We start from the raw sequence: 18,854 nt of genomic DNA, 5'->3' as shown, positions 1-18,854 counted from the left end.
GCCTCCAGAACTGGAAGATAATGAATTTGTGTCTTTTTAAGCCACTAGGTTTGTGGTAAGTTGTTACAGCAGCAACAGGATACTAATACACCATATAAAATAGCCAGCATTCCTGCGGTTTACCAGCCAGTCCCTGACATGTAGAAAGGCACTCTGAGAAGTCAAACGTTCTCTGTGGGAATATAATTGATGTCTTCGTGACAAAATGTAGTGCCTGTGCAAAAAGAAAGAAAAAGAAAGAAAGCCAACATGCACATAAGACAGAGAGAAATTGAGCAAGAACACAAGGGAATCTGGAATGAGAAGCAAAACTCAACCCTGAAGTGTGTTACACTGGAATGGGAAAAATTCTTAACATTCACAAATTTTTCACATCTGCCATAAAGCATTTCACAGCACCTTCAAGTCAGATGGGCCCTGGTGAAAGCTTTTTAACAAGCAACTACCCCATGTGGTAAGGCTCAGAAAATGCACTTTCAATTCTCTTAATTTTCCAGTTAAATGAATCTGATTCTCTCTGCGGAGAGGGAATTAAACTCCCCCAAACCAAGAAAAACCCCTTTCTCCATACAACAACTGATAGGGTGAAGATAAAACTTGGCTATGTAATGGCCTCATTACTCTTGCTGCAAACCATCTGTCAAATTTTGTTTAACAAGTAGGGTAAATTCAAGAGAAATAAATAACAGTTTTCTGCAAACCCTCATGTCCACACAGGTATACTTTAAATGAGCTATGCTTGACATAAAGCACACACACACACTTACTTTCTCAATTTCCTGGCAATGCACTCGTGCTTAAATACACAACCATCAAGCACAGAGAGAGAGATGCAAATCATTCCTTCTCCTCCTCCCCCTCTCCCTCTATTCCTTTCCCTCCTACTTGGTTCCTCTGGGAACTCAGGCCCAAACCAGTTCTGTTCCTACCCAGCTGCCAGTTCCCAAGAACCCTCACGACTCACTCGCTGTCCTCCTAAAACAAACAGCACATAAATCAGCAACCAAAACTAACGCAACTTCAAACCGGCCCGTTCCAACATTAATAGTGCCTTTGTTGTCAATAAACCTATATTTGACTTCTCCTGTTTTTATGTGCATTTTATTTATAAATTACTAATGCTTTTCCTGAAGCAAAATGGTCAAAGTAATAGTCTACACCGAGCCCTACTCTGACAGCTGGAGAGGGAGAAAAAATACAGTTCAAACTGAATCAAGGAGAAAGAACTATTAGCTGTGAATACAGAGGCATTTCCCAATTCTGCTTGATCACCAGCACCTACACTTCCCCCCCACCTACGAGGAGGGAGCCAGTGCTCCATGGAGTTTTGTTCCACAGTCAGGCGGATGGAAAGCTGAAGTCGGAGGTGTGAGGAGCCATTCAACTCCAGCTTTGCCTATTTTTAGAAAATAAGAGTATTGATGTACTTGTCCCGACCGAGGGGAGTTGTGGCGATGACATTGCTGTTCCTCCTTTATACCGAGTGAGAATCTACCACAAACCAGATCCTGACAACACAAAGGACTTCCAGAAGCAATAGCCCTTTCCTTCCCAAACCTCAGAGCAAGCAAGCTAGGAGGCAGCGTTTGCTGAACCATTCAAAGAGAAAAGAGCGAGTACACCCAGGTTCACAACTCAGGAGTTCATCGAGTCTGTCTTCCAAAATCAAATCTCAGTCACCCTTCAGGATTCAGTTCAAATCCCACAGCTTCCAGGGAGCCGATGTGGCTCAGTGGTTGAGTGCTGGCTTCCCATATAATAGGTCCCGGGTTCAATCTCTGGGCCTGATACCTTAAAAATTTTTTTTTAAATCCTACTGCTTCCACCAAGAAACCTTCCCTCACATCCTCATGTGCCTAGGCACCTTGGATTCCCCACTCTCCCAGTGCTCTTTATTAACAATAACAGCTATTATAATAGGGCAGGAACAAGCTTTAGGCCAAAACTCCAGTCCATAAGCTGCAGGGCCCTCCTCAGGCACCCACTAGCATCTACCCTTTACTCCCGTCACCTCTGACTATCTCCTTCACTGAGCCCAGGAAATCTCTATTTATACATTGTCAGCCTTGTTCTTCTACCAACATGAATCCTTCCCGATCTTTTTTCCTTATACCTGAGTCTAAACTTTTGCAATTCCAAAGTCAGGAACTGACCTTCCCCTTCTCTGTTTTCTGCCATGCCATTGCTTGTCAAAGAAGGTAAGTGTCCAATTACCCAAGCTGGCTGGGAGGCAAGAAGGGCAGGGGTCCAAGGGAAGGTGGATGGAAGACTGAGGGAAAAAAAACAAAAATAGCTCCAATGCGGATCTCAGGACCCACATCCTGTCACACAAACACGTAGAGGGTGTCTCTCTCATGCCAGGCACCCTGCCCTCTGTTTTCTCTTCTGTTCTCTCATTTGAACTCAGGACAGCTCCCCCAATACAGAGGAGGAAATGGAATCTTACCCTGAGTCGCACAATCCCAGTAAGCCCCCGTAAGCCCGCCCTCATTATTCCACCTCCGCCTCTGCCTCGGGCAGGCTGGAGGGGGGGACCTCAAGAAGGGGCTGGGTGTGTCCACATGCAGGGGGAGGTACAGAGAGGGTGACTGGGAGGCACCAGAACCACGGAAGAGCGGTTAAACAAGCTGTGGTATATCCATTCAGTGGGGTCTTAGTCAGGCATAACGAAGAACGAAGGCCCGCACACGCCGCAACACGGATGAACCACAGGCTACGTGAAAGAAGCCAGACGCAAAAGGCCACAGAGTGCATGATTCCATTTAAATGAAATTTCCAGACTAGGTACACCCCAGAGGCAGAATGCAGATTGGTGATTTCCAGGGGCTGGTGGGAAGGGGACTTGGGAGTGGCTGCTGCCTGAGTGTGGGATTTCAAGACGAAAATGTTTTGGAACTAGACAGATGGTGATTTCACAACACTGGGTATGTACTAAAAACCACTGTACTGTTCACCATAAAATGGTTGCTTTTATGGGATGTGAATTGCACCTCAAATTTAAAAAATAAAAAGTGAGGGGTCAGGTTGGAATCCCACCACCTATAAGTTGGACCAGTTGCCTAACCTCTCTCTGCCTCGGTTTCCCTGCAATAATGGTAATAACCACTATCTCAACAGATTGTTAGAGGAGTAAATAAGTTGATATATGTAAAGTACTTAAATCATGTCTAGTTCAGAGTAGGTCCTTGGTCAAGGTGGGCCATCCGTGTCACTGCCACCATCGTCTTCCCCAGTCAGGGCTGGGCACACTACCCACTGCAGCCAACGCACAACCCCTACAGGCTACAAACAAGCACCAAAGGCTGGCTCAGCAACGAGCGTCGCTTCCCCTTAGCTTCACTACGGGACTCCACTTGGGGCTCCACGCCAGCCACGCTTTGGGACGCCACGTCATGCCTGCCCACCCTGCCCCTCCACACACTGTCCTTCCTTCCTTCCCCACACCCACACGTGCTTTAGGAATTGCGTAGTGACTCATTTCTCAGGGATGTCAGGACTGCCTCGCATCTCTGATTGACTACAATCCCCCTGAAGAGGTGGATGGAATCGAGTCCATAAATACAATTCCCCAGTTACCAAACACCGGAGATAAAACCTGTGGGCGTACATCCCATGCCGAGCTTTTTGGACCAGCACAAGGAAAGTATTAGCTTGTGGAGTTCATCTGTTTGCCTAATTTCCTGGCACTCATTCATTCAATCATTCGATTGCTAAAAACTGTGATTTCGAGACAGTACCAATTTTTTATGAGTTCAGATACTGTTTTTACCTTGCAGTACATAGACCTAGACATGCTACAAAACGGGGATTTAGTTTACATTAAAGTGGTCTAGGATACAAATACTGTTGTCATATAAACGAAAACAAGTCCCAGCTGCCAGCCTCTTCTTAAGATTCAATTTGGATCTGCAGAAAAACCACGCCTTCTCCTTGGCCTGGAAAACCACAGGAGTGAGCAATGAAAGCTGGGGAGCTGGTATAGCTCAGTGGTTGAGCACCTGCTTCGCATGTACAAGGTCCTGGGTTCTATCCTTGGTACCTCCTAAAATAGAAACAAAAACAAAAAGAAATGAAAGCTGAGGTTCTGGATGGCAGCAAAGTAGAGGGACAAGACTTGTACATTTGGAATGGGGAGAAAGTGGGAAGAAACAAGATACACCAAATATTTGGGGAAACTTTTCACAGTACAAAGCCTAATCCCCCCTCTGTACTCTCCATAAAAAAAAAAAAAATCTTAGGTAGCTCACATGAAAGCAGCTTGGAGGCCAGCAAATTCAACCATCTTATTTTACAGATAGAAAAAAGTCACTTGCCCAGTGTCTCCTGGCCCAAAGAAAAATGAACATTAAATGAAGATAAGGGGAAACGGACTTTGGCCCAGTGGTTAGGGCGTCCGTCTACCATATGGGAGGTCCGCGGTTCAAACCCCGGGCCTCCCTGACCCGTGTGGAGCTGGCCATGCGCAGTGCTGATGCGCGCAAGGAGTGCCGTGCCATGCAAGGGTGTCCCCCGCGTAGGGGAGCCCCACGCGCAAGGAGTGCGCCCGTGAGGAAAGCCGCCCAGCGTGAAAAGAAAGAGCAGCCTGCCCAGGAATGGCGCCGCCCACACTTCCCGTGCCGCTGACGACAACAGAAGCGGACAAAGAAACAAGACACAGCAAAAAGACACCAAGAACAGACAACCAGGGGAGGGGGGGAAATTAAATAAATAAATAAATCTTTTTAATAAATAAATAAATAAATAAATAAATGAAGATAAGGAAAACAATGAGGTGGAAAAGGCAGTGATCCTCAAATAAGGACTTATGGACACTAGTCCCAGTTCTGCCAATGATCAAGACATGTCACTTCCCTGAGGCTCAGCATCCTCTACGAAAGGAGACCTGGAAGGAACGCACAGCAGATCACAGTGTCGGCAGGACCAGAGGCACCCTTCTGGCACTAACATTCTGCGACCCTCTGAGATCCAGTCCTACAGTCTAGTGTTCAATCTAGAAACGACCTTAGAAATGAAACACTAAATACTACGCACCCACCGCTTGTCTAGGCAAACAGACACGACTGTGTGCTAGCAGAAATCGGAGGAGAATTTTAACTCACAACAAGAGTTTGAGTTTAGTATTCACTTAGGTTTTTTCCTTTGTCCTGGTAAAATTGTTTAAGTGTGTTTAAACACACACACACACACAGGAAAAAGGATGACCCTCTGACCATTTGGGTTTCTGTTCCCAGGCAACACTGGACCAAGGAGAGGGGATATAAGCCAGCAACGGTGGCCCGCAAGGGCCAACACCGAGAGGCTGAGCACTCCCACTGTCACCACCCTAAAACACCTGGTCAAGTCTGATTAATGAGATGAGGACCAGATGCCAAAAAATGTCTGCTAAATTAAAAGAAAAAAGAAACAAAGAGAAAAGGAAAGGAAACCAGAAGCCTGCCTTTAATACAGTGCACTTTGTTATCTATAATATCTTTCAACCACAGATAACAGAATCAACCACATGGAATCTAAGATGCATGCCAGGTGAAAAAACATCATAAAGACATAATAAAAAGTTCCACCGGTGCCCATAAATTGCCGGAGGACTGTTAGCAGGGCAGAACCATAAATTCTTGACGTTTCCCAAATTAGAGGGTACCAACACTTATGCAAATATATTTGTGTGGGTAATTGCGGGCTAAAAATCTTACACTAAACACAGCTACCTCCTTCAAACGCTGTTAGGGGAGCCTCCGCCGAACGCGCGCGCACAGCACACACTGTAGGAATTCAATTTGGAAACCATCATCTCAAGCACAGAGGAGAACAGGAAAGTCATATTGCTATAATGCTTAGATTATCAATCATCTTGACAGTTTATTGGCTTTATCACCACACATACCATTAAAATGATGTCTGGCCTAGACTGTCAGGAGCAAACATTAAACAGACCAGGATTAAAAAGCAGATCCCAAACAGCACTCCAGTCAAGTTTCCCTTCCACTCTGAAATTAGTTAGAGCTGACTAAGAAACTGGCGCTCGACTTTGAAGAAATATACAGCCCAAAGGCTGCGAGTCAACTCAGACCTGACGAGCTGATAGGTAATGTCATGTTATGGCAAATCTGACTCTCCTGCGGTCGATTTATCACGTATTCTGAGCAACAGAATGATCGCTAATGGTGGAAGGGAGAGGGTGGGGGGGAGAAAACACCACCGTAATTCGCCTCTTCTCGCACCGAGGGCTTACATCAAAAGGGCGACGCCAGCTCCCCGAAGTGGGTTAGGAGTGCTAATAAATTCACACTACTGAGCAAACATATTAACATTACCCCCACACAGGTTATTAAAGTAATTTTACAGATTCAGAGGAACCGAATAGGCGGCGGAAGAGACATTCATAATTCAAGAGCTCTAGACAGCGAAAGAGTTACGGGCCCTATATGTTTTTTAAATGCTTCTGCATGTGTCACTTTGGCAAGGAAATCTCAACACAATTAAAACTATGCTAGCACACCAAGAAGGCTCAATTGAGAGCTGTGTACCTGCCTTTTACTAGGCCAGGGCTTCCAGATGCCTCAGGAAGAAAGGGCGAGTGGGAAATCCACTGCTAATTAAAGGGAACTTTCTGTGCCTAAGGAAAAATGGTGGCATTTCTAAAATGGAGGGGAGAGACACACATTTTCAAATCTCTTCCAAGGGTTTGGCTTTTTCACAGTCCCTAACACGGTTCTGCGTTGGCTTGGAAGTTCCAGAGCCGTTCTGTTTGTGATTAATAGTTTGCTTTCCAGTACAAATAGGTCATTAAAGAAGGGTGGGGCGGGAACCGGCCCCGGAACACAGCAAGGAAGAAACTCAGACCACATTTTTCAAACTTTGCACTTCACCCATGCCTTGTGCTCTGGGTGACTTCAGCGCGACCCCTTAGGTGGAAAAGATTCATTGCGGCATCCACGGCAGAGGCCCTCTCTCTTGCTCCTGTCCCTTTGGTGGGCTGGTTGGCACCTTCGGAACTCAACTAACTCATCACTCAGAAAAGCCTCCGGAAAATGACAGGGCAAGAGAGCCTCGGGGCACAAAGGGGCTGCTTCAGCACTGCCCCTGTCCTCACATACCTGGCTACTAGCACCTCACCCCATGCCTAAGCTGCCATTTTTGTGACATGTCCAATCAGCCTCCTGTCTCCAAGCAGTGCCATCCTGTTCTGTTGGCTCTACAGTTGGGGTTGGGAGAGAGAGCTGGGGGGCAATACCCCACGAGAAATGGGGTAACAGTCTTTTTACAAACAGGCTGAGTCTTCCCCTGTATAACAGATGCCACAGGGGGTGGGAGGCAGGTGCCTGAACACAAGTCTTGTATGCAGCTGAGCAAACACTGAACTTGACACCTGAATGAGCATCTAGGTTTGGGAAACCCAGCAAGACCCACCCACATCCTCGAGTGTGCACACATGCAAAAACATCACAACTCTTTGTAGATGAGCCGGGAGAGAAATAACTGGACAAAAGGCAGACAGCATCCAAGCTCCTCCTACCAGAAACTTCCTCGGCCAGTACCTCTGGCCTTGATACTACAGCTCAGACTCCTCGAGGTCTTAGAGGGTGAAAGCAGAGATTCTGTTCCCAGAGGCGGGGAATGTTGTGGGAGGTTTCTCCTCACTGATAATGACAGTACTTTGGAAATCTGAGCTGTCCAAACTGGTAGAGATGCAAGCTACGAAACTCTCCATCTCCCGAGTGAAATGCCAATCACATCCCCCAGCTGGCTGGTGGCAGGCTCCGCGGAGCTGTGGACCCCACTTGTGATGTTGGTCCCTGGGCCAGTGCCCATTCCTACCAGTCCCTGAGCTCCTGCAGGACAGGGACCGTGTCTCATTTCTCTGCTATGAAACAAACAAAGAAAGTGACACAGGCACGAATGAAAAATTAAATGAATGAATGATTATTTTTAATCAAACAGTAACACAAGCAGAGGGTGAAAAGCTGAAGTAACTCTTTGCCCGTTTGGAAATCCCATCTTTGCTACCAATTCAGGCCCTTCTTCCACCCAGCGACTGAAAGAAATCAGACAGCAGGTGAGCAGGAAGCTGAATGAGCAACTCTCTTTTCTCCAAGTCCTCTTAGAGCATTCTTCTCCTCCCCATTGCTCTTTCCTAATACAGATGTCCATGCTTCATGGAGTCTTGGTGTTTGGGTCACCTCAGCCTGGTCCTAAACAGGACAGTAAGGCAGGACAGAGAGATCAATGCGCATAGGGGGTCCTAGTAAGAAACAAGAAAACATTTAGTCAATTCTACTTATGCTTCATTGCCTTCTGCCCTGAAATGGCTCAAAAGACTCCCAAGGGTCACCCAAACCATAAGCTCCCCAGAGGTTTTTTTCTCACTATGAAATAGAATGAGCCCTAAAGGTTCTATATTTGTACTTCAGGTGCTGCCACAAGAGCAGTAGGGGGGCGAGGGAGCCTGGCCCAGAGAAGACTCTTCATAAACACGTGTTGAGCAGAACTGAGACATGCTATGTGATTTGAAAAGTTAAATAATTCAGCACGAGAGTTAAACAGAAAAGACAAGCCATCAGTGTGAGAAGTGTTGTCACTACACAATGCAGTGAGGGGAACAATGAGTGTTAAAAGTTCACCCAAAGGAGCAGCTGGGGAATCAGGGATTGTTTGATGGAAAGGGTAAGAATTAGCTGATCCTTGAAGAGGCAGTACAGAGCGTGCAGGGCATTCCAGGTATGAAAAATGTGAGAGAGGGGAATTGGAGGTTGAATCGTGTCCCCCACAAAAGGCATGTTCAGGTCCCAATCCCTGGTACTGTGAGTGTGAACCCCTTTGTAAACAGGACCTTTGAAGATGTCATCAGTTAAGGTGTGCCCAAACTAAAGGAGGGTGGGCCTTCAGACACAGAAAAAGAAGCCAGAGGGAGCAGCCAAAAGCTGAAAGTCAACGGAACCCAGAAGAAAAAGGAAAGGACACGGCCATGGGCACTGCCATGTGACAAAAGCCAAGGAACCCTAACGACTCTGGTCAACCAGAAGATATTGACCAGGGGAGGAAAGAAGCCTTCAAACTAAAAATTGCTGTCATTTAGCCAGCCCATTGTCTGGGGTTCATGTTAGCAGGTGGGAACTAAAGCAGGGATGCAGTAAGTGTAACGACAGAGTGAAATAAAGGGGCCATGGAGGGGAGCAGAGGGAGCTCAGGCAGGATGGGGAGAGAATGTAAAGATGCCACACACAGCACAGAGTGAATATCTACCACTCACTCCTGACCGTCTCCTACAAACAGGTCCTCTTCCAGGGCTCTCTATCTTGGAAATGGTTCCGCAGTGGCAGAGATTACTGGTTGTCCCCTGCATATCAGTAGTTACGTGTGATTCGGGCCAATGAGATATGAGCAACTTCTGAGTGGTGACTTTGAAGGGAAGAGACACATCCAGATTGACCTGTATTCGTCCAGTGTCAGCACGACTTCCTCCTTTCCCTCAACCCCATAACCGCTTTCTCACCAAGTTCTTCTGATTTTAATTATCCATTATTCAAATCTGCTCTCTTTACCCCCTTCTTACTGCAATAGTCAACTGAAGGATCTACTCACATCCACTTTGATCTCCCGTGATCCAGTATTCACACTGTAGCCAGAGAGATTTGTCCCTAGACACAAATGTGGTTGTGGCCCCTGATTAAAACTCTCAATGGCCTCCCATTGTTCTTAGGATAACAAGAAAAATCTTTAACCCACCCTACCAGGCTCAGCACAGCTGATGCCACCACCTCTCACCACTCTCCACACCAACCTTCTGGGGGTCCCTAAAACCCGCCATGTTTTCTTCCACCACAGGGTCTTTGCTCATGCTGCTCACTACCCAGAATGCTTGGAGTGCTTTTTTCTCCTCTCCTTCTTTAGTTAAATCCTACTCATCCTTCAGAGCTTAATCCATGCCTCAGCTGCCTAGAAAAGGATTCCCCAATCTCCTACCAAGTCAACACCTCCTATTATTACATGTATCTATACCCATCAGCCTTTTTCCCAGTGTTTCCATTTATAATTAATCAGGCATCTGGTATGCCTTATTTTCTATTAACCTAATAAAATACTACTTGAATTTTATATTTTTTTTGTTTAATGTAAGTTTTTCCCACTAGACTGTAAGCTCAGGGAGGGAGGGGACATCCCTGTTGCCACTCACCTCTGAATCCCTGGCACCCAGCATGATGTCTGGCCTATTGAGGAGCTCAACAAACCTTTGGTTAATAAATGAATAAGCTAACACACGAATTAAGGGATGGCTTTGGTATCTTTTGTGGCCTTTCCTTTATTAATACCCTTTATCCATCTGGTGTCTGGTTTACCAGGTTTTCAGGTTTACCAGGTTTTTATGTTTTCAGGTTGTTGGCTTTTCCAAACAAAGCAAAGATTCTCCTAACTAAATATTGGGTAAATATCCTGCTCGCTCTCCCTTCCTCAGTTTCTTCTCCCCTACAGACACCTATTGTGTGAGCCTGTTTGCCCATGTACTTTATTCCCAGTATGACTATTGTAATATTAAAAAAAAAAAATCCCAGAGGAATTGAGTATCACTGGTACTTAATGACCCATTAGACAGCCACCTTGATACAAACCAGAAGGTGGCTAATGCTCTAACAAACTGATTCTAAACCAAGGTAACAGAGGGTGGCAAAGGGATTACGGCTTCTATAAACCAATAGTCACGGTTTATAACACTAATATTTCATTAACTGAACGGGAAATAGGGCATACCAGATTCCTGACCAATTACCAGGCAGCACAACTCAATCACAAGGACTGTGGCCACGTTTCCTAAATGCTGAGTCCACAGGCCGAATATCGTCTGCATCCCAAATGTTCTAGATTTTTTTTCTTTAAATATCCACCCACCACTTCCCAGCCTGCTTTAAACAACACCTAAAGCAATAGTTTCTAGCATGACAAGTTGCAACCTCCACATTGCACAAATGAAATGTGCTGGAAGAAACCAATGAAACTTCTCTAAACACCAGCCGCCTTCCAATTCAAATGCAAACTTGTTCTTTAGAGAAGGCAAGCACCTTTGTGGAATCTGTAATAAAGAAAATGGACTATTAACTAACAGTGAGCAGCCTCATCTCCAAATCTTGCCTTCCTGGAGAAAACAGTTCCTCCCTGGCTTTTGTGCTTTTACGCAGGGACCATAAAAAAGGACTTCCCGTGCTGCGTGTCATCTCAACCTGCCACAGACATTTCATCGTTTGGGCCTCTCAGGTTAAACTCAAGAAGGGCAGCAAATGGAGCAGATGAGGCCAGAAGGGTGGGGTGGGGCACGGGGGCCTCCCAGGAAAGAAGGGTGGCTGGGTGTGGGGACTGCAGGACTGGGGAGGAGAGAACAAGCCCCAGTCAGGACAAGAGGACAGGAAGTACACTCTGGCAGAGCCTGGGGAGACCTCTGAACCCCTTGGAAGAAAAAATAAAAAGAAACTTAGGCCCGTGCTGGCATCTGCTGAGTTGAAGGGCCAACGCTGGACACCGGGGTCAGCCGGAGCTTGAACTTGATGCCGGTCCTTCCCAAGGAAGTTTACTGCACTCGATTCTTCCTAATGAAACACCGCGGCTTGGCCAGGGCTGCTAGTCCATTCTGCAGAAGAGTAAACAGAGGCCCACAGCCAGGGTCCCATGAATTCAAGTGAGAGGTTAATTTTTTTTAACCCAAAAAGCAAGAAGGAATATAGCTTTTTCTCTGAACAGGATGGATCAGGGGCAATCCCCACCTAACCATACCCTTCGACAGGGGAATGGCGAGACAGATCATCACCAACAGTCTAAACGGCAGAAACCATGAGGGCTCCAATCCTCCTCTTTCTGGACCCACAGCGGGACCTCCTTTCCCAGCCTCCTTGAGGCTGGTGGAGCCGCGACACTAGTTATCACCAACGACACGTGAGAGAAAGTGGAGCGTGAGACTTTTTGGGTGAGGTGGTTAAGAACTGATGTGCCTGCCTTCTCCATGTTCTCTCTCTTGCCCCATCTGCTAGAAGAAGTGTGAGGACTCCAAGAACAGACAGAAAAGGGGAGCCACGAGAAGGAAGGCACTTGAGCCCCTGAGCAACTGGCTTGAAACACAGCTCCCCGTCCCTCCCTCTCTTCAAGCTTAAGAGATTAAGACAAACTTTTTTTTTTAAGATTTATTTTTTATCCCCCACCCCTCATGGTTTGCGGTCACTGTTTGCTCTCAGTGTCCATTCGCTGTGTGCTCTCTGTGTCTGTTCATCTTCTCTTTAGGAGACACAGGGAACCAAATCCAGGACCTCCCAAGTGGAAGAGAGGCACTCAATTGCCTGAGCCACCTCAGTTCCCTGATTTGTGGTCTCTCAGTGTCTTTCCTCTGTGTCCCTTTTGTTGCATCATCTTGCTGCATCAGTTCGCTGCGCCTGCCCACCGTGCCAGTTCGCCTTTTCCAGGAGACTCCAGGAACCGAATCTAGGACCTCCCATGTGGTAGGCGGAAGCCCAATCAAGTGAGCTACATCCACTTCCCAAAACAAACCTTTATGATGATATGCCACTAAAATTTGGGGGCTGTTTTTAATAGAATTAGTCTTCCCTAATAGAATAACTCAAACTTCATTAGAGCCTGGTTGAGACCTATTTTGATTATGTCTCTTTTTACAGCAGATTCACCCCCTTGGTTATGCAGGGCTCTGGTTAATGTTAATATTTGCTTCTTTCAGCTGGGTTATTGAGTAAAACCTAGGATAAATATCTCACCATGGAAGGCCTTGAAAATGGAAAAGCCACCAGAATATTTTCAAAAGCTGATTCTACTTGAGTGTCTATAAAAGGCCCACTTCATCTTACTTTCCAGTCCCTTCTGTTCTCTGTCCTCCCAAGCAGTGGACAAAACATACACATGAACCCCACTACTTTGACAGTCTTAGTAGATCAGTTAGAGTCTTACCAATAAGAAAAAAATTTAAAAATAAAAAAACATCAGGCAAGTGTAGGAATCGTGAATACATTGGGCAAGGGAATAAAAACAAATTCCAGTCAACGGAACATGTTATCCACTCCCTTGTCCAAACGGCCAATTAAAAATGCTTGTTTCAAAGAATGAGTTGTACACAGTTCATTCGAGATGTGTTTAGAAAAGGAGACCCTACACTGACTCCTACCAGGGTGGCAGTTTAGGAAGGAAAAGGCACATAAAGCCCCCGGTACCCTGAATCTCTGGGGCACTCCAGAAGGTACGCTTTTTCCTTGGTTGGAGCCTAGACCTGAGTTCCAAGGGGGTGTCATGAACGATGACACCTGCAATGAGAAAGTCTGAGTCTTGAAGCAGAGACAACATATAAGGAGATCTGACAAATCTGACAATGTGTCTGGGAGACTGACGGCAGGAAGCGTGATCTCAGTCTGGAGCTGGGGAAACCAATCTGAAGAAACAGTGCAGTACGTATTGAATATCTACTAGGGAAGCAGACTTGGCCCAGTGGTTAGGGCATCCATCTACCACATGGGAGGTCGGCAGTTCAAACCCCGGGCCTCCTTGACCCGTGTGAAGCTGGCCCATGCGCAGTGCTAATGCACGCAAAGGGTGCCGTGCCACACAGGGGTGTCCCCCGCGTAGGGGAACCCCACACGCAAGGAGTGCGCCCTGTAAGGAGAGCCACCCAGTGAAAAGAAAGTGCAGTCTGTCTAGGAATGGCGCCGTCCACACAGAGAGCTGACACAACAAGACAACACAACAAAAAGAAACACAGATTCCCATGCCACTGACAACAGAAGGGGACAAAGAAGAACACACAGCAAACAGACACAGAGAACAAACAATTGGAGCAGGGGAAAGGGAGAGAAATAAATAAATAAATCTTTAAAAATATATATATCTACTATAACATTTGAAATTCTGTTGGTGCAACTGAATTTGACTATTTCAGAGCTAAAAAGCCCTTAGAGATTATCTGATGTGTGATCAAGCCCTTGCTTGACGCACCAAATTCAGTCTCTTCATCTGTAAAACAGGGGTAATAATACCCTATACCTCATAGCTATGATTGAGGATATCATTAGCCAGTGGACGTAAAGCATTTTGCCAAGGTGAGTCCACAATTTATTTTAGCTGTCCTCATAACAGTAATATTCTGGAAGGGCTCAAATGTTGGTTGGTTGCTTGGTTGGTTGCTTGGTTGCTTGGTTGGCTGGCTGGCTGGCTGGTTCGCTGTTTTTTATGTGCTCCATGGAGGCAGCAGAATCCATGGAGATGCTCAAGGACTTATCGAAGGAGTGAGTCAAGCCCTCTTCACCACTCATAAGCAGCTCATATATTAATATTTCAGATAAGACATCATATAACTAAAGAGGTCTACTGCTTGATAGGAAAAAGTTTGAAAAAACACTCATTTAATATCACCTTCCCCTTTTTTGAACAAATCAATTTTATTGATACATATTTAAAAACCATAAATCCATGCAAAGTGTACAATCAGTGGTAATTGGCATAATCACATGGTTTGTGCATTCATCACTTCAATCATTATTAGAGCATTTTCATTATTCCAATAATAATAATACTAAACAGGAAAACAAAAGAACACTCATTACCTCTCAGTCTCTCTGTGCCTCCCCTGCTGTGTATAGCTGCTATTCCGCTTCCATCTCTCTAGTTTGTATTTATATTTTATAACAACAGTCTATAGATGCACTATTACCCTTACTCGTATTTCATGTGATGTTTCACTGTTATACAGTCCCATGTTACAATTTTTAGCTTTCCTTCTAGTAATATACATGCCCTTAGACTTTCCCTTTCAACCACTGTCATACCCACACATCAGCACGGATGGTCACAAACACCGTGATGTGCTCTCACCATTTCCACTCATTTCCAAAGATTCACAAACAACCTTTTTACCAATTCAGCACAGATTAACCCTCAGCTTTCTTTTCTCTACACTCATTCTATTTCGGGGTCACCTATATTCTGTATTAACTCTCTATTTAAACTCCATGAGTTTCTACAATATGTTTAGTGCCCCCCTTTTCTAAACCACTGAAGATGGTAGTTGGTGAACTCAGATTTTCTGGCTCTCGATCAAATCACCTTTTCACTGAACCAGGCTGGGGTTGTGAAAGGGGCCAGGGCTGGGGACTGGCCAAGTCTCTTCCAGGCAAACCTGGGGCTCTGGTCTCCAAACCTGGGCTCTGACTAAAAGCCATTTTGGGAAACCTCATAGCTCAAGGTAGAAAGCAGTGTTGCCCATTGCCTCTTTTCCTGGATGAAAAGTTCCCCTCCCACCACTGCCACCACCCCAAAGCCATTAGGAGAGCCCCACTACGTGCCGCGGAACATGAGGCTGTCTCCAGGTTGGGCACGCTACTCTGACCAGCTCCAGGAGTCCTGGCACCAGCATGGCGATATCATGATTGCACCTTAATTACAATAGCAGCAGCCAACATTGAGTATTTGCTTTTTGCCAGTCACCATGCTAAGCACTTCATACTCGTTATTTCCCGTAAATTTTAGGACCATTCTGTAATGCCATGATCATCTCCATTTTTTTTTTAAGGTAGTGGGGCCAGGGATTGAACCCACGACCTCGGATGTGGGAAGCCGACACTCAGCCACTGAGCCACATTGGCTCCCAATCATCTCCATTTTGCAGATAAGAAAACCAAGGACCAGAGAGTAAGGAAATGGGGCTGTTTGTCCCGTTGGTCAGTGTGGAGCCGGTTTCTGACCCCAGGGAGTTTGGCTTCACTTCCCCTCTCTCAATCTAAGATGCACACCTGGAGAAGGCAGGCCGTGGGAGGTAAAGAGTGTGGCCAGGCAAGGAGAGCTACGTTTTAGGAAAGGGAGAAATGGCATAACTGGGAAGAGAGCACAACATTCACATCTCAAGGAAGCTGGGATGCAAAACGAAATTGTCAACACTTCTTTGATCAACCCAAAAAAATTACCAGGAGGGAGAGAGATTTAAGGGAACGTACAGCTCCCACCGCCCAGGCCATCACCTCGCTCACCGCCTGCCGTTCCTTCTCGCCCGCAGGTTGCCAGCCTCCATCCAGGCCAGCACCTTCCCCCACTGTCCTGCTTCACACAGCACACAGTAGGCCCTCACGTATTCCTCCTCTGCCTGGCGGCTTCAGAAGAACCTGCAGTGCCTCTTACAGTTCATCTTCTCCAAAGCAACCGACTCCCGCCTCAGCCCTCTGAAAGGGAGAGAATTGGTAGGAGGCCACGCCCCACTAATGCTTTGACTTGCTCCAACCCCTCCTCTTTTAATTTCACCCATTATTCTTGGATCCGTTTCCTCACCCTTCACTAATTCCTCTCCCTCTCCGGTGTTTACACCCTTCCGATATTTGCAGGCTATTATCATGTACCCACTTAGTCAAGCTGCACACATTAAGTTCTTTTCATCTTTGCTCATAAATCAATCCCTTAATCCCTCCAAGCCCTTTAATCGTACTGGCTGCTCTTCTCTGAACTCCGTCCAGTTTCCCCAAGTCTCTGATAATGTTGTGACAAGGGGCTGGATGCGAGGCTCCAGCTGTTGACTCTGCAAACTTCCCGAGGGGCGAGGAGCTCCGCGCATGCGCAGGCGCACGCAGGTGTGCACGAGGCGGCCCGCCTCCCGCTCCATCCGGGAGGGGGCACTCCCGGTCCTGCCAGCTCCCGGCACCCTTTGCGCAGCTGCATCAGGAGACGCCTCGGGGTCCACAGAGCTGCCCAGTGCGCAAGCATTTCCATGCTGCGCGGACTTAGGGAAAAACCTGCAGGAAATGTGACAGCCCCTTAAGAGTCACTAGCTATTCCCACCCGCTCCCTAAGAAGAGAGAGCGCTCCCTGAGCTCGAGGCCTTTAAGAATCTGGGAAAATCCCACGGCTGCCAAAGGACAGAGAGAGGATGAGCAGGGGCACAGCAGTGTCATCTGCTGCCTCTTCCTGCGCTCAGCGAGGAGGGCGGCCGTCCCTGCCCGGGGACCACCAGCAGCCTCGTCCCCTGGATCTGCGCAGCTGACACGGCGCAGACCGGCCACCCTGAGGCGCGGCCTTCACCCTCGGAGGGTTCTTGCAAGCAGTCTGCTCGTGGGAGGGCGGGCGCAGGACGCCGGCCCTGACTTCCGGATTCCAGGGCTTTCTGTGGGGTAGAGAGCGCTGCATCCTTGTCAGCCGCAGCCTCTGGACCTCAAGGGGGCCGCCCTCTGGCACGGATGCCTGCAAGCAAGGGGGGGTGTCTAAAGAGGAATGACAGTCCTGATTCCCTGAAGGGCAAAAACATAGCTCTGGCAGCTCTTGGGTCCATTTTTCTTCGGTAAGGCAGGCCTTGGTGTTTTAGCTGCATAAAAACGTTATGAGGAAGAGAAATGAACACCTGGCACTCAAGAAAAGGCCTCCTCTATCCCCAACATCTTAATATTGATAAAAGCAAATTAAAACAAGCATTGAGGGAAACCTTAAAATGGAAAACAAGTCATTAAAAAGGCCAGTGTGGGAATGTGCACAACCACAGAGGGCACTCCCTGTGTCGTTTGGAAGGTAAGGGGGGAGGGGGAGAAGGTATGTGTGTACATTTATGAGTATGTGCATGTGACGGATGAATGAACGGATGCACTATTGACACAGTCCACAGGTGGTCTATCCCAGCGTCCATTCTCCCCATCTCCCTCAGGAACAGAACCTCAAATTTAGGCAGGGATACTGTGACCAAGGTAAAACACACACACACACAACACTGCAATTCCCTGCCTCCCATGTAGCTGGGTATAGCCTCTTATCTAAATTGTTGTATAGAACTTCACAAAAGACTCCTTAAAAGGGAGGAAGAAATGTCCTTCTTTGTCTTTCCTTCCACTGCCACCCTGGAATGTTGACGTAATGGCTGGACTTCCAGCTGCCATCTTGGACCATGAGGATGAATCCAAGATGCCACACCCTACAGACAGCAAAATAGAAAGCTGGAAGGAGCCTAGATCCCTGGTGAGACCATGAAGTTACCTTATCAGCATCATACTGCCAGGCTCTAGACTTCTTTTAATTTAAGAGAAAAATAAATGTGACGCTTGTTTAAGCCACTGATATTTGGGAGTATCTGCCCCATACAACCGAACCGATATAGATAGATGGGTGGATGAGTGGAAAATAAATACCACTTCTTTAAGAGGATGTTTTTGTTTTGGGTTTTGTTTTTTATTTTGGTTTTTTTTTTTAAGATTTATTTCTCTCCCCTTCCCCTTCCCCGGACCCCCTTCCCCCATTGTCTGCTCTCTGTGTCCATTCACTGTGTGCTCTTCTGTGTCCACTTGTATTCTTGTCAGCAGCACTGGGGATCTGTGTCTCTTTCTGTTGCATCATCTCGCTACATCAGCTCTCCAGGTGTGCAGCACCACTCCTGGGCAGGCTGCACTTTTATCGCATGAGGTGGCTCTCCTTGCGGGGTGCACTCCTTGCGCGTGGGGCTCCCCTACATGGGGGACACCCCTGTGTGGCAGGGCACTCCTTGCGCGCATCAGCACTGCGCATGGGCCAGGTCACCACGCAGATCAGGAGGCCCTGGGTTTGAACAAAGGACCTCCTATATGGTAGGCGGACGCTCTATCAGTTGAGTCAAATCCGCTTCCCAAGAGGTTGTTTTAATTAACAGCCAGCAAGACTTCCAAACCCTAATCAACGCTCAGGTCTCTAATTAGCCCCTACCACCGCTATTAGGAAGGGACAGTGCCAGAGGAAGCAGCCTCCGTATCTTTTCGGTTTGGAAGGGTTAAAGGCAAAAGACCACCATTCTCAGGCTACTAAATCAAAACCATCATTTCAAGCAGATTCACCCATTCAGGGCATTGTACCTAATATGGGAGGGTGGGGAGCAATGAGGAGTCTTA

At 47.0% G+C, this 18,854-nt stretch overlaps 1 protein-coding gene and 1 long non-coding RNA gene across 3 annotated transcripts in view; both read right to left on the bottom strand.

Moving 5' to 3' along the window:
• LRMDA (leucine rich melanocyte differentiation associated) overlaps positions 1 to 18,854 on the bottom strand; it is a 1,093,305-nt gene that overhangs the window by 1,017,637 nt on the left and 56,814 nt on the right. The window lies entirely within an intron of this gene.
• LOC111760218 (uncharacterized) lies at positions 7,905 to 16,937 on the bottom strand. Its single transcript, XR_011649059.1, has 3 exons — positions 15,996 to 16,937; positions 9,248 to 11,614; positions 7,905 to 8,239 (listed from the first exon to the last, which is right to left on the bottom strand). It is a non-coding gene; the product is annotated as an uncharacterized lncRNA (long non-coding RNA).

This window comes from Dasypus novemcinctus, chromosome 6 (genome assembly GCF_030445035.2).
Source record: "Dasypus novemcinctus isolate mDasNov1 chromosome 6, mDasNov1.1.hap2, whole genome shotgun sequence".
Taxonomy (NCBI): Eukaryota; Metazoa; Chordata; class Mammalia; order Cingulata; family Dasypodidae; genus Dasypus; species Dasypus novemcinctus.
The sequence above is the reverse complement of the archived record's forward strand: the minus strand, read 5'-3'. Positions and strand labels throughout refer to the sequence as shown.